A 13,494-nucleotide genomic window follows, 5' to 3' on the forward strand; every position below is an offset into this window, starting at 1 on the left:
TTTTCTACATATTTTTCTTTCTTTCAGTCTTTCTTTCATTTTTCCTTTCTGTAACACATTCTCTCTCTCTCTCTCTCTCTCTCTCTCTCTCTCTCTCTCTCTCTCTCTCTCTCTCTCCTCCCCCTCCCCCTCCCCCCCCGGCCTCGAATATATATACAGCAAAAATCTCGGACAAAATATTCGCTTTACGAGTTTTCCGCCGCGCATTTCATGGTTATGTGTCTCGGTTTTTGCTTCCCCGCTTCAAGAATACGACGTTCGTTATGCCGAATGACATTTCCCATTTGTCAAGACACGGCGACGCTGGGCACAAGTTTTCCTGTTAAGATCGTGCATATGACTGTGTTTGTGGGGAGGGGCAGGTGAGGGTTACGGTGGTAGGGGGGGGCGTGTGTGGTTGTGGGGGTGAGGGGGGACATGTGTGTGGGGGTGAGGGGGAGTGTGTGTGTGGAGGGGGTGAGGGGGGACGTGTACGGGGTGAGGGGAGTGAGGGGAGGGGAAGGGGAGTGTGTGTGGGGTGGTTGGGCGTGGTGTGGGGTGGGTGGGCGTGGTGTGGGTGGGGGGGGGCGGGGTCGTGTGTGTGTGTGTGTGTGTGTGTGTGTGTGAGAGAGAGTATTTAGGTTTAGAAAGATAGATCAATGGATAGAGAGATAGAGAGAGAGAGAGAGGGATGAGAATACAAGGAAATAAGAAAGAGAATGGAAGAGAAAAAATTAGACAACGAAAGAAAGAAAAAAAAGGAGAAAACGAAAATGGAATAGAACGAAGAAGAGGAAGAACGGGAAGCAAACCAAGGAAAGAATAAAGATAGAAAGAATGAAAAACAGAGAAAAAGAGGGAGAGAAAGAAAACAAAAACGAGGTAAAACAACAGAGAAAAAAAAAAGTAACTACAAAACGAAACAAATAAAACGAAGAAAGAAAAAATGAAAGAAGGGAAGGCAAACCAAGGAGAGAATAAATATAGAAAATGAAAAAGAGAAAAAGAGGGAGAGAAAGAAAGAAAACAACGAAGAAGGAAAAATAAAGAAACCACAAAACGAAACAAATAAAACGAAGAAAGAAAAAATGAAAGAAGGGAAGCAAACCAAGGAAAGAATAAAGACAGAAAGAATGAAAAACAGAGAAAAAGAGAGAGAGAAAGAAAGAAAACAACGAAGAAGGAAAAATAAAGAAACTACAAAACGAAACAAAGAAAACGAGAATGAAAAACATGGGACCAAAAAAAAAAGCGAACTAGTAGAAAGAGAAGAAAAAAAAAACTAAAATAACGGTCGAGAGGCAGGAAAGGAATGACAATAAAAAGTAATGCAAGATGAAGGAAATAAAAAGCAGAGGGCAAAGACTAAAAATATGCAAACGGGTAGAGGCTCTGGGAACGGCCATGCACGGGACAGTCAACGGTGCCAGATTGCCTTACTCAACCTCTTATATTACCGACTTCCGAACCAAAAACTGACTCGTGGAGATTCACTTATAATTATCGTTAAAATAGTTAATTCCTGATGTTTCTTGGCAATAGTTAAGCGTTAGAAACCGGTAAATATTATGCTCTGAGTACGACAACGGTGGGGCCGGGGCAGGTGTTTGGCTGCATCAGGGCGTGGCTTAGCAATAGGAGGCAAGATTAAGGAGTGCTAATCATGGCTATAGAATGGGACTGGGGCTGTTGCATGTTACTACTACTAGTACTACTATCACTACTACTACCATTACTACTACTACTACTACTACTTCTACCATTACTACTACTACTACTACTACTACTACTACTACTACTAGCATTACTACTACTACTACTACTACCATTACTACTACTACTACTACTTCTATTACAAGTTCTATTACTACTGCTACCATTACTTCTGCTACTCCTTTCCTTTTCATTCTTTTCTTTCTTTTTTTTCTCCTTTTTTCAATATTTTTTCCTTTTTCAACCTATCCTTTTTCTTTCTTTTCTTTCGTTCTTCATTTATTTATTTCGTTTTTCATTCTTTTCTTTCCCTTTTCATTCTTTTCTTTCCCTTTTCATTCTTTTCTTTCCCTTTTCATTCTTTTCTTTCCGTTTTCAATATTTTCTATCTTTTTTTCATTCTTTTCTCTCCTCCTCCTCCTCCTACTACTACTACTACTACTACTACTACATACTACCACTACTACTACTACTACTACCACTACTACTACTACCACCACCACCACTACTACTACTACTACTACTACTACTACATACTACCACTGCTACTACGGTTACATACCAAGACTTATAACTATGATAATGTTAAAATAGAAAGAATACATGTATCATTGTTCGCCCCAAGACATCATTTTCTGTCGTCTTTCTCCTCTTTCAAGAATTATTATTATTTATTTTTTTTAGAGGGGAGGAGGGAGGGGGGGGAAATCCGTGTCTGTTCTCCTTAATAAGCATATCCTATTAACCTCCCCACGTTCTCTGTCTGTCTGTCTGTCTGTCTGTACCTATTAATCTACTTCTATATGTTGTTTTTTTACAGTAAAGGAAGTAGGTTAAGGAGAAAAAGAGTAATAGATAAAAAAAAGTCTGCTAAACACTGCCTCTAAATCAATCTATAACAATCTATCCATTTGTCTATATATTAATCTCTTTTTTTTATATCTACGCATCTGCCTACGACTTGAACTCCTTCCAGAAGAGGGTATCAGGACACCTCTCCTCCCGAAACTGACCTATCTTTCGGCCACTCCTTTAACTCTTTATAGGAGCAGTGAGTAGCGGGCTTTTTTGTTCACATTTATTACCTTTTTTTATGCCCTTGAACTGACTCCTCTGTTGTAAAAAAGAAAAAATCTATGAGATCTCTGTATATTTCATCCCTATCACTTTCTACACATGTAATCCTGTATTTGTCTATCTATCAATCCTTCTATCGAGTCAACTGTCTCCTCTATTTATCTATAAGTCCTTCGATCGAGCCAGCTGTCTATCAATATATCTATCTACCCTTGCAAACCTCTATCTATCAGTCCTTCTATCGAGTCAACTGTCTATCCATATATCTATCTACCCTTGCAAACCTCTATCTGTCAGTTCTTCTATCGTGTCAACTCTCTATCCATATATCTATCTACCCTTGCAAACATCTATCTATCAGTCCTTCTATCGAGTCAACTGTCTATCCATATATCTATCTACCCTTGCAAACCTCTATCTATCAGTCCTTCTATCGAGTCAACTGTCTATCCATATATCTATCTACCCTTGCAAACCTCTATCTATCAGTCCTTCTATCGAGTCAACTGTCTATCCATATATCTATCTACCCTTGCAAACCTCTATCTATCAGTCCTTCTATCGAGCCTGTTGCGTATCTGTCTGTCTGGTCGCCCGCCTGCCCGTGACGCCTCCCGGTCCTGTCTCGCGCAAAACATATTAATCAAAGTTTTCATTAAGGAATAACAACTTTCTGTCCTTCGATTAAACTCTCTTTCTATGTCCCAAATGAAGGCCGACAGGGAGGAAGATGGAGGGGAGAGAGGGAGGGGGAGAGAGGGAGGGGGAGAGGGAGAGAGGGAGGAGGAGAGGGAGAGAGGGGGGGAGAGGGAGAGAGGGGGGGGAGAGGGAGAGAGAGGGGGGAAAGGGGGAGAATCAAAGTAAATAAAAAAAAAATAAAAAAAGAAAGGAAAGAAAGAAAACGAAAAAAACGAAGACAGCGACAGCGAGAGAGCGAGAGATAGAGAATTACATAGAATTACATAGAAAATCAGACCACACAGGCCCCATGGTCCAGACTAGGTGGTCTGTGAATCTACACTAATCAGATGGCTCCAAAACGTTGCTTTTCTACTCTAGTTAATATTAAGTTGAAGGAAGTGACGGTCGAGCTTGTTTTTGAAGGAGTCAATCGTGTTACACTGGACCACTGACGGTGGGAGCTTATTCCATTCTCGCACTACAACGTTGGTGAAGAAAAATTTGGTGCAATCTAAATTTACTTGTCTACATTTGAGTTTTATGCCATTGTTCCTCGTTCGCAAAGTGTCATCGATCATAAACAATTTTGTTCTGTCTACATTCGTGAAACCATTAAGTATTTTAAAACATTCGATTAGTTTTCCTCGGAGGCGACGTTTCTCAAGAGAGAACATGTTAAGGGTGGAAAGCCTTTCTTCGTAGGATTTGTTGCGCAAGGAAGGGATCATTTTTGTTGCCCGACGCTGAACACCTAATTTAGCAATGTCCTTTGCATGGTGGGGAGACCAAAACTGTACCGCATATTCCAAGTGGAGTCTGACTAAACTATTGTAGAGCGGAAGTATTACATCTTTATTCTTGAATAAAAAGTTTCTTTTGATGAAGCCCAACATTCTATTCGCTTTATTTGCTGCATCGATGCATTGAAGTGAGAATTTGAGGTTTGACGCGATTTTGACCCCCAGTCCTTAACGCATTGAATGCTTGTGAGTTTAACGCCGCGCATTTCGTAATCGAACTTCTTATTTCTTGTTCCAGCTTGAAGGACCTGGCACTTGTCTACGTTAAAGGGCATCTCCCATCTATCCGACCAAGCTGAAATTTTGTGCAAATCCTCTTGGAGGCTTTGCCTGTCTTAGTCAGTGTGAACCGAGTTACCAATCTTTGTGTCGTCTGCAAATTTACTAATGCGATTATTGAGTCCAACATCCACGTCGTTGATGTAAATAATGAAGAGCACTGGGCCAAGAACCGAGCCCTGAGGGACGCCACTAGTGACCGGCGCCCACTCTGAGTTAAATCCGTCAATCACTACTCTTTGTTGTCTGTTGCTCAACCAATTCGCGATCCATTGGTTTACTTGACCGTCAATACCTACTTGCTTTAATTTATAAAGTAATTTATGATGTGGGACTTTATCAAACACTTTCTGGAAATCAAGATAAACTACGTCCAATGATTTGGTTACGTCGTAAACTGAGAAGAGGTCATTATAAAAGGTCAATAGGTTTGATAGGCAGGATCTTTTGTTACTGAAGCCATGTTGTGAATCCCCTTTTGAGGTAACTCACAATTTTGTCTCTAATTATGCTCTCAAGTAACTTACCTACTATTGAAGTTAGACTAATGGGTCGGTAGTTACCTGGTATTTTTTTGTCTCCTTTCTTAAAAATCGGTGAGAGAGAGAGGGAGAGAGGTTGATCACTGTATTTCTATTCGACAATTGTTTTATTTTTCATTCTCTATCTTTTTCTTTTTTTCACACTTTTTGCTCCTTCCTGCCGTGGTTTCGTCACAAGTGTTCGTAACGCTGATGGCTACAAGATACATTTCATGACTCTTTGCCAATACAACTTCCTTGATATGTATTGGAAAGTATAATATTTGATTTAGCTAAAGATTAAGCTTTTACTGGTTGTCGATTCATTTACCAGCCACTCCGAAATAAGATGTAAACCAGCTAATATTCATTTAATCGTAGTTTCCATTTTTCTACCAGACTGTTTTTTTACCTATCATATCGTTACGTTTTTTTCTTCTATCATTACACTACACATCGCTGCTGGTTTGTATCTTTAGGGAGCAGCGAGAGTATTAGCAGCCGTTGTGCAAGGATCATATCCAGCAACAATCTACGAGTATAGTCACCGCACACTAAACTGGCGCAAAAGCCCCGCCCCTACCCTCGCCATCCTTCACGGTAACTATATAACGGGGGGGCGTCGCTTCACTCACTTGCCGCCACCACCCCCTACGGTCTCCCCCCCCCCTCTCCCCCCGAGCAAGCTCCTACACTGCTGCCCTTTCCATCCTCAGCCCTTCCTGGCATGATCGATCGACTTGCTCCTGTCATGAGTTGCGTGGGCGTCCCCTTGGTTACCTCCACTCCGTGTTGTCTCGTACAGAAACAACCCTGTCAGCAGGAACGACGTCCGAGAGGCGCGCCACGTGCCCAACAAGCCGGAATTGGCGTTCACGAACACAGCTGGTAACAGGCCTCGATTCAGTTTCACGGAGTAGTCGCTGCCTCGACACGAAGTCATTCTAGCGATACCCCGTGATCCTGCGAAGGCACTTGGCGAAGGCATCAACCACAGAGTTATATACTAGAGGGTTCAACTCCAATCTCTCGCCACGGTGAGAGGTGAAGCCACTGCTCCTGCCTGTACCTCTGTGGTCGGCCGCCATAAGGTGACGGATTGGCGGCCTTTCCATGATTCCACGTGTTCACACTTAACCACTATTAGCGAGCCACCATTATGATATTTTGGAAAACTGAGCCGATCATTGTGTTGATGAGAAATTGCTGCATATCATGGTCACAAATTTATTGCACTCAGGTAAACCTACAATAAAATAATGAGAAAAATATATGGTAGTGTATAAACATTTTTGCTCACCATTTTTTCTTCAACTCCTTGTCATTCATGTACTTTTTATTGCATTAGATTTTCGTTTACAGTTTCATATTCAGCACATCTTTCCAATTCAGATGGTGTATGACATGTACCAATGTAACAATAATCAGGGGGTAAAAAATGGAGAAGAAAATAACAAGTCTATTTGACAGAGGATCGCCGAGGCGCTGCTAACTTGATAACAGCAGTAGCAGACATAACTATGAGATGTTAAATTTCTCTCTGTCCCGCCATCCGTCACCCTAAGATGGCCGCCAGTTGCTTCAAAATCCTGGCTCTGGGAACCCTCTATGTATATAACTGTGGCATCAACACGCCTCTCTAGGTCACTATTCATTCAATTTGCCATGTCTCACAGCCATACAGCAAGACAGCGAGCACAAGTAACCTAAAGACTTGAATCTTTGTCCGCCTGCATAGACATCGACAATGCCATATACTCGTGTTGAGCTTCCAGCGTGTGGTCCCTAACGCAGCGGGCCACGCCGGTCCCTGGAGTGTGTTCCTCGAAACATTTTTTTTTACCTCTAATCTCGTTTCATCCAACCAATCAACTCGCAAAGCTACGGAAGAGGTGGGGGTGGGGGGTGGGGGGGGGAAGTGTATTTTTTGTAAAGCTATGACTTGTAAAGAGAAAAGTAACGATGAGAAATGGATATAATGCTAAAATATAGTTAAATTCAATGTGAAATTAATTTTTTATCCAAATGGCGGGATTACCGGAAAATGTAAATGTTTAGAACGATGGCCGTGTGATTTTAGCCGAGAAATATTGCGTAATTATCCCCCAGGCCACCTCCTCTCCCCCCCCCCCTCTCTCTCTCTCTCTCTCTCTCTCTCTCTCTCTCTGATGCTTTCCTTTACGTTTTGCTTGTTCGCATTTTTTCCTCTTTTTTTCCTCCTCCTCTTCCTCTTTACCTCTTTATTTTCTTCTCTTTTTTCTTCCCCTCTTCCTCCTCCTCCTCCTACTACTACTACTACTACTACTACTACTACTACTACTCTCCCTGGTTCTCCTTCTCTTCCTTTCCTATCTTCTTCCTCCTCCTCATTCTCCTCCTCCTGCTCCTGCTCTTCCTGTGTCTTTCTCCTCCTCTTCCTCTTCCTCCTTCACCTACTTCTCATACACTTCGCTCCTGACCTCCTTATTCCCCCGCTACTCGTCCTTCACATCTTCTTCCTCCTCCTCCTCCTCCTCTCACTAACAGACTTCTTCCCACCAAGAGCTTTTGTTGTCCTTCCTTTTCCCCTCCTCCTCCTCCTCCTTCCTCCTTCACTACCTCTCAACCTTGACTCTCTCTCTCTCTCTCTCTCTCTCTCTCTCTCTCTCTCTCTCTCTCTCTCTCTCTCTCTCTCTCTCTCTCTCTCTCTCTCACACACACACACACACACACACACACACACACACACACACACACACACACACACACACACACACACACACACACACACACACACACACACACACACACACACATACACACACACACACAACACACACACACACACACACACACACACACACACACACACACACACACACACACACACACACACACACACACACACACACACACACACACACACACACACACACACACACACACACACACACACACACACACACACACACACACACACACACACACACACACACACACACACACACACACACACACACACACACACACACACACACCTCTCTCTCTCTCTCTCTCTCTCTCTCTCTCTCTCCTTGTATTATCAGGAAGCAATTGGGTTCTTCAAAACGAGTATCCTTTCCAATCTAACCGAGCTCTGGCCGCCTCCTATTTTTTGTCTGTCTGTCTGTCTGTCTGTCTGTGTCTCGCTCTCTGTCTGTGTCTCGCTCTTTGTTTTCTTCCTTCCCCATCTTTATTTTTTTACATTTCCTCTTTTCTCTTTGTATTCAATAATTTATACTTCTTTCATTATTTCTCTCTCTCTCTCTCTCTCTCTCTCTCTCTCTCTCTCTCTCTCTCTCTCTCTCTCTCTCTCTCTCTCTCTCTCTCTCTCTCTCTCTCTCTCTCTCTCTCTCGTGTGGTGTTCATGATTTACGTAAACAATTCTGGTGATGATGATGGCGATGATAGTGATGACGATGGTGGTAGCTGTGGTGGTGATGACTTATGATGACTCCTATGGTGAAAGTTACGGTGTGGTGGTGGTGACGAAAATAATGGTTGCTGTTAGTGATGAGTGTGGTTTCAATGGTAATGCTGATAATGGTGTTTTTGATGGTGTAGAGATGGTCGTGGTGGTGGTGGTGGTGATGAAAGTACTGGTGGTGGTGGTGAAAGTACTGGTGGTGGTGGTGATGAAAGTATTGGTGGTGGTGGTGGTGGTGAAAGAATTGGTGGTGGTGGTGATGAAAGAATTGGTGGTGGTGGTGGTGATGAAAGAATTGGTGGTGGTGGTGATGATGAAAGTATTGGTGATGACACAGAATATTCACCGCCTGTCGTGCTGCCCAATGCGAGTTATTGAAAAGAGAAGAATAATAAACAGGCGGCCATTAACCTACGTGTCGAATATATCATTGGCGTGTGTGTGTGTGTGTGTGTGTGTGTGTGTGTGTGTGTGTGCAGTGGCTGATTGACGGGAAGTAAGCAGCAACGGTCGAAATGTGTATGATTTTGTGTATTTTGTGATGTTTTGTGTATTTTTGTATTTCATGTATGTTTTGTGTATTTTTGTGTATTTTTGTGTATTTTGTTGTATTTTTTGTGTATTTTGTTGTATTTCTGGGTATTTTTTGTGTTGCATTTTGTTGTATTTTGTGTGTATCTGTGTATTTTTGTGTATTTTTGGTGTATTTTTGGTGTATTTTGTGTGTATCTTTGTGTATTTTTTGTGTACTTTTTTGTAATTTTTATGTATTTTTGTGTATTTTTGTGTATTTTTGTGTATTTTTGTGTATTTTTATGTATTATTGTGTATATTTTGTGATTTTGTGCAAGTCAAAATCACTGAAAAAAAAAAAAAACGTTAAGCGCTGATTCCTCTCTAAGTTTCGCCGATTGAAACTTTACTTCCGCCGACCGACCAGACTTAGGAACCGAACTTTTGCGAACTAATACCTTAATACTTCAGTAATAACCAAATGAGTTAATATTTATCATTACTTCGGAAAAAAAAGACGAGTCAGTTCCTCCTCGCACCACGCAGGAACGTTTTAGTCACCTCGTCGCCTTTCACTCCAGGGTAACGTTCGTTCTTTCCTCGCGCACGAATTTACAGAGGAATAAAATGGTGAAGCTGCGTCCCTATCTTTTCTTCTCTGTAAATGTCGATATGAAGGGATACTAGAGACTTTTTAACCCGGTAGCAGCGACGGCCCAAATTTGTGGCTTTACCGTGTAGCAGCGACGGGCCAAATTTGTGGCTTTACCGTGTAGCAGCGACGGGCCAAATTTGTGGCTTAACCGTGTAGCAGCGATGGGCCAAATTTGTGGCTTTACCGTGTAGCAGCGACGGCCCAAATTTGTGACTTTACCGTGTAGCAGCGACGGCCCAAATTTGTGGCTTTACCGTGTAGCAGCGACGGGCCAAATTTGTGGCTTTACCGTGTAGCAGCGACAGGCTAAATTTGTGGCTTTACCGTGTAGCAGCGACGGGCCAAATTTGTGCCATGATTTAAACCCCCAAAATAGATGATACATAAACTGATCACAAATGTTTCGATATATATCATGAAATGGTTTGTGTGAGTGATGATTTTTTCTCATTTTTTTCTCGCTTAGAGGGACCATTAAGAAACATGATCCCCGCTGCTACCGGGTTAAAGGAGGCTGTACCAATAGAGGCTTTCTGAATTCAAGTAAAAGGCATATACAGGGTGACACATCGGGGTGGAGTGAAGTAACGAACATGACCACATTTCCTAACCTGATAACGTGGCTAATGAGATAAAAAATATAGCACATCATCAGCGCAATACACCGGCATGAGTTTATTCTTACGTAAACCTACTTCTTAATGGGGACACGTTTCCTGTGTTTATTATTCGAGGAGCAAGCTGTGGATGACTTGTATGGTATGCATTTTGTGACAGTCTAGTAATTCATTTTCTTCTTTCAAAATGTGATGGACTTTTTAAACGCTGATAGCATATAGTTTATCCGCGTGCCCACGTCTGAAGTGTTAAAAAAAAAAAAAAAAAAAAAAAAAAGATATCACTGAAGCTCAACCCACCAGTATATGAGGTGGAATCAAATTATGAGTGAAAAAAATTAGCTTGTCTCTTTTAAAAACTAAACAGAGGGGGTTGCGGCCATGAACTCATCTGTAGCCATGGAATAGTTTGGCTGTCCCCCGCCAGGCCTGCTGCACAGCGAAACAAATCTCCATTAGATTTAAAGAATGTATTACCGTAAAGAACAAGCACTGGAAAATCCTTGTTTCTTCAGTGTGGTGACAATGCAGCAATAAACTGAGCACAGTGGGTCTGTTAGGACAAGGAATGTGTGTTGCCTCGCCCCGCCCAGCATTCCGCCCCGTCGAACAAGGATTCTCAGGTCTACAACATTTCGGCGGCCAAGCACACACATCTGACAAGGATTCGTATGAGTTGCGGGCAGTTCCATGAGTAGTTTATGGCCCTTCTGGTATATTGGCCATTCTCCTGTACTGTGAACCAAAATAACACTAACGAGTAGCGCGATTGATCTCCATCCCGGCACACACATCTGACAAGGATTGGTATGAGTTGCGGGCGGTTCCTTGTGTAGTTTATGGCCCTTTTGGTATATTGGCCATTCTCCTGTACTGTGAACCAAAATAACACTAACGAGTAGCGCGATTGATCTCCTTTCCGGGATTTGGATATAGTAATGTTGATGTGAGGGGCGAAAGAGACTGAGAACACCGACATTCGACTCCTTGCTGTCGACACACCAAGCTGCCCAGACAGTTCCCGTTCACCCACCAAGCCAATAGAAGGTCGATCCAGCGGCAGAGCAATGACAGAGGCCTCAACGCTGCAGGCCACACGTCACCAAGCCATACAGAAACCTCTCTAAACATGTTGCATACACCTCCCAGCTGTGCAAATGCATCCCCCTCATCTCCGGCCTTGAACATCACACCGTAGCGCCAACCCGAGTAATCTGAGCGGCCTGACGACACTCTCCCACGCGCACCAGGCCATCTGATGTAACACGACCCGCTGACCGACCAATGAAACAGCGCCTCCCGTCCGTCGAGGGATGCTGACTGATCCGCCTCGCCGACACCACATGCAGTTCTCCCCTCAAAACCCCGGCACCCACTTGCTAAATCAAATGTCCCAGTCACACGATAGTCTCCTCCCACTTAATTTTATTTTGCTTGTTTTATTTATCTGTAATGTTTATTATGTTAGAGAAATCAATGGCAAGTCTAAGTAAACCATTTATTGTTGTTGTTATTATTATTATTATTATTATTATTATTATTATTATCATTACTACTACTATTATTATTATTATTATTACACACACACACACACACACACACACACACACACACACACACACACACACATTAACACACATTAACACAAACACACATTAACATAAACACACACACACACACACACACACACACACACAACACAAAGGACAAAACAACAACAACACAATACTGCAGAACACTGTAAAACCTAACCTAACCCAACCCAGCACAACAAAACCCAACCCAACGGGACGCTGCCTCGCGGGATCAGTGTTCTCCGGCTCAGACTTGGACGATACATTTGCACATTGGCTCAGTTTTTGGCCTTTTAGCCGATTGGTTCGAAGTTGTCTCTGTTTCGCGACAAGACAGGGACAACTAAACGAAAAGTAGGCAAGAAGGAAAGAGGAACTGGGATAGAATTGCTACACAGTTAAGGAATGGAAGATGAGAGGTATGGAGGAAAAGTAGTATATTATTATTTTTTACAGCATAGGAAGCATCTCAAGGGCAACAACGAAGAGGAACAGGGATAAAACGCTACACAGTTAAGGAATGAAAGATGAGAAGTATGAAAGAAAAGTAGTATATTATTTTTTTACGCCATAGGAAGGATCTCAAGGGCAACAACGAAGAGGAACCGGGATAAAACGCTACACACTTAAGGAATGGAAAATGAGAAGTATGGAAGAAAAGTAGTATATTATTTTTTTACGCCATAGGAAGCATCTCAAGGGCAACAACGAAGAGGAACTGGGATAAAACGCTACACAGTTAAGGAATGGAAGATGAGAGAGCTATGGAAGAAAAGTAGTATATTATTTTTTTACGCCATAGGAAGCAGCTCAAGGGAAACACAGAAGAACAAAACATAAAAAGCTTGCCATTTGGTGTTCCCTCAGTAGAAGAAAACAGTGAGAGTGGTCAGAGGAGAGACTAATTTCGGAGGAGAGGTGTCTTAACACTCTTGATTCCCTACAGTATGTAAAGTAGTAAATGAAAACAATCCGTCTGGGCTCTTTTAGTCTCCTTACAGATGGTACAGATGGACAGCAACGAATGGAAGTGCTTTGAAGAGGCCTATGTAAATCCTGCAATGGAATGATGATAATGATAATGATGGTGTGAATCTAGAGATGAAAATATAAAAAAAAGCTTAAATTATAAATGATTTGGGGGTTAATGGGAAAGAGTATAAGAAAGAATGAAGACTGTTCATGAATGTGGAAGGAAAACAATGCCATAACTAGTCCTTCAATGGGATGGTGCGTACACTGATGATGATGATGATGAAGTGTGAATCTAGAGAAAAACAAATACAAAAAATGCTGAAACTATAAATGAATGAGGAGTCCTGGGAAATAGTATAATAAAGGAACGAATAAATGCTGGAAGAAGGAGAATGTTGATGAATGTGGAAAGAAGAGAAAATGACAAAACTTGAGATGAAAAAGGGATTCTGGATATGAGAGGAAAATGGAAATGTACACGAGAGTAGTAAACAGAAAAAAAATAACAAATTATGTAAAGATGCCGGGAAAATCAGTGACAAACGTTAGGGGAAGTAAAAGACAGAAAAGAAAAGGAAAACTGGAAAATACTTTGGGAAAATCTTAGCATGGAAGTTTTGTAACCTGAGGGAATTAACTTTAGGAAGACTGAGATACGGATGCTA

The sequence above is a fragment of the Eriocheir sinensis genome, unplaced genomic scaffold (assembly GCF_024679095.1).
Source record: "Eriocheir sinensis breed Jianghai 21 unplaced genomic scaffold, ASM2467909v1 Scaffold725, whole genome shotgun sequence".
In the NCBI taxonomy this organism is placed as follows: domain Eukaryota; kingdom Metazoa; phylum Arthropoda; class Malacostraca; order Decapoda; family Varunidae; genus Eriocheir; species Eriocheir sinensis.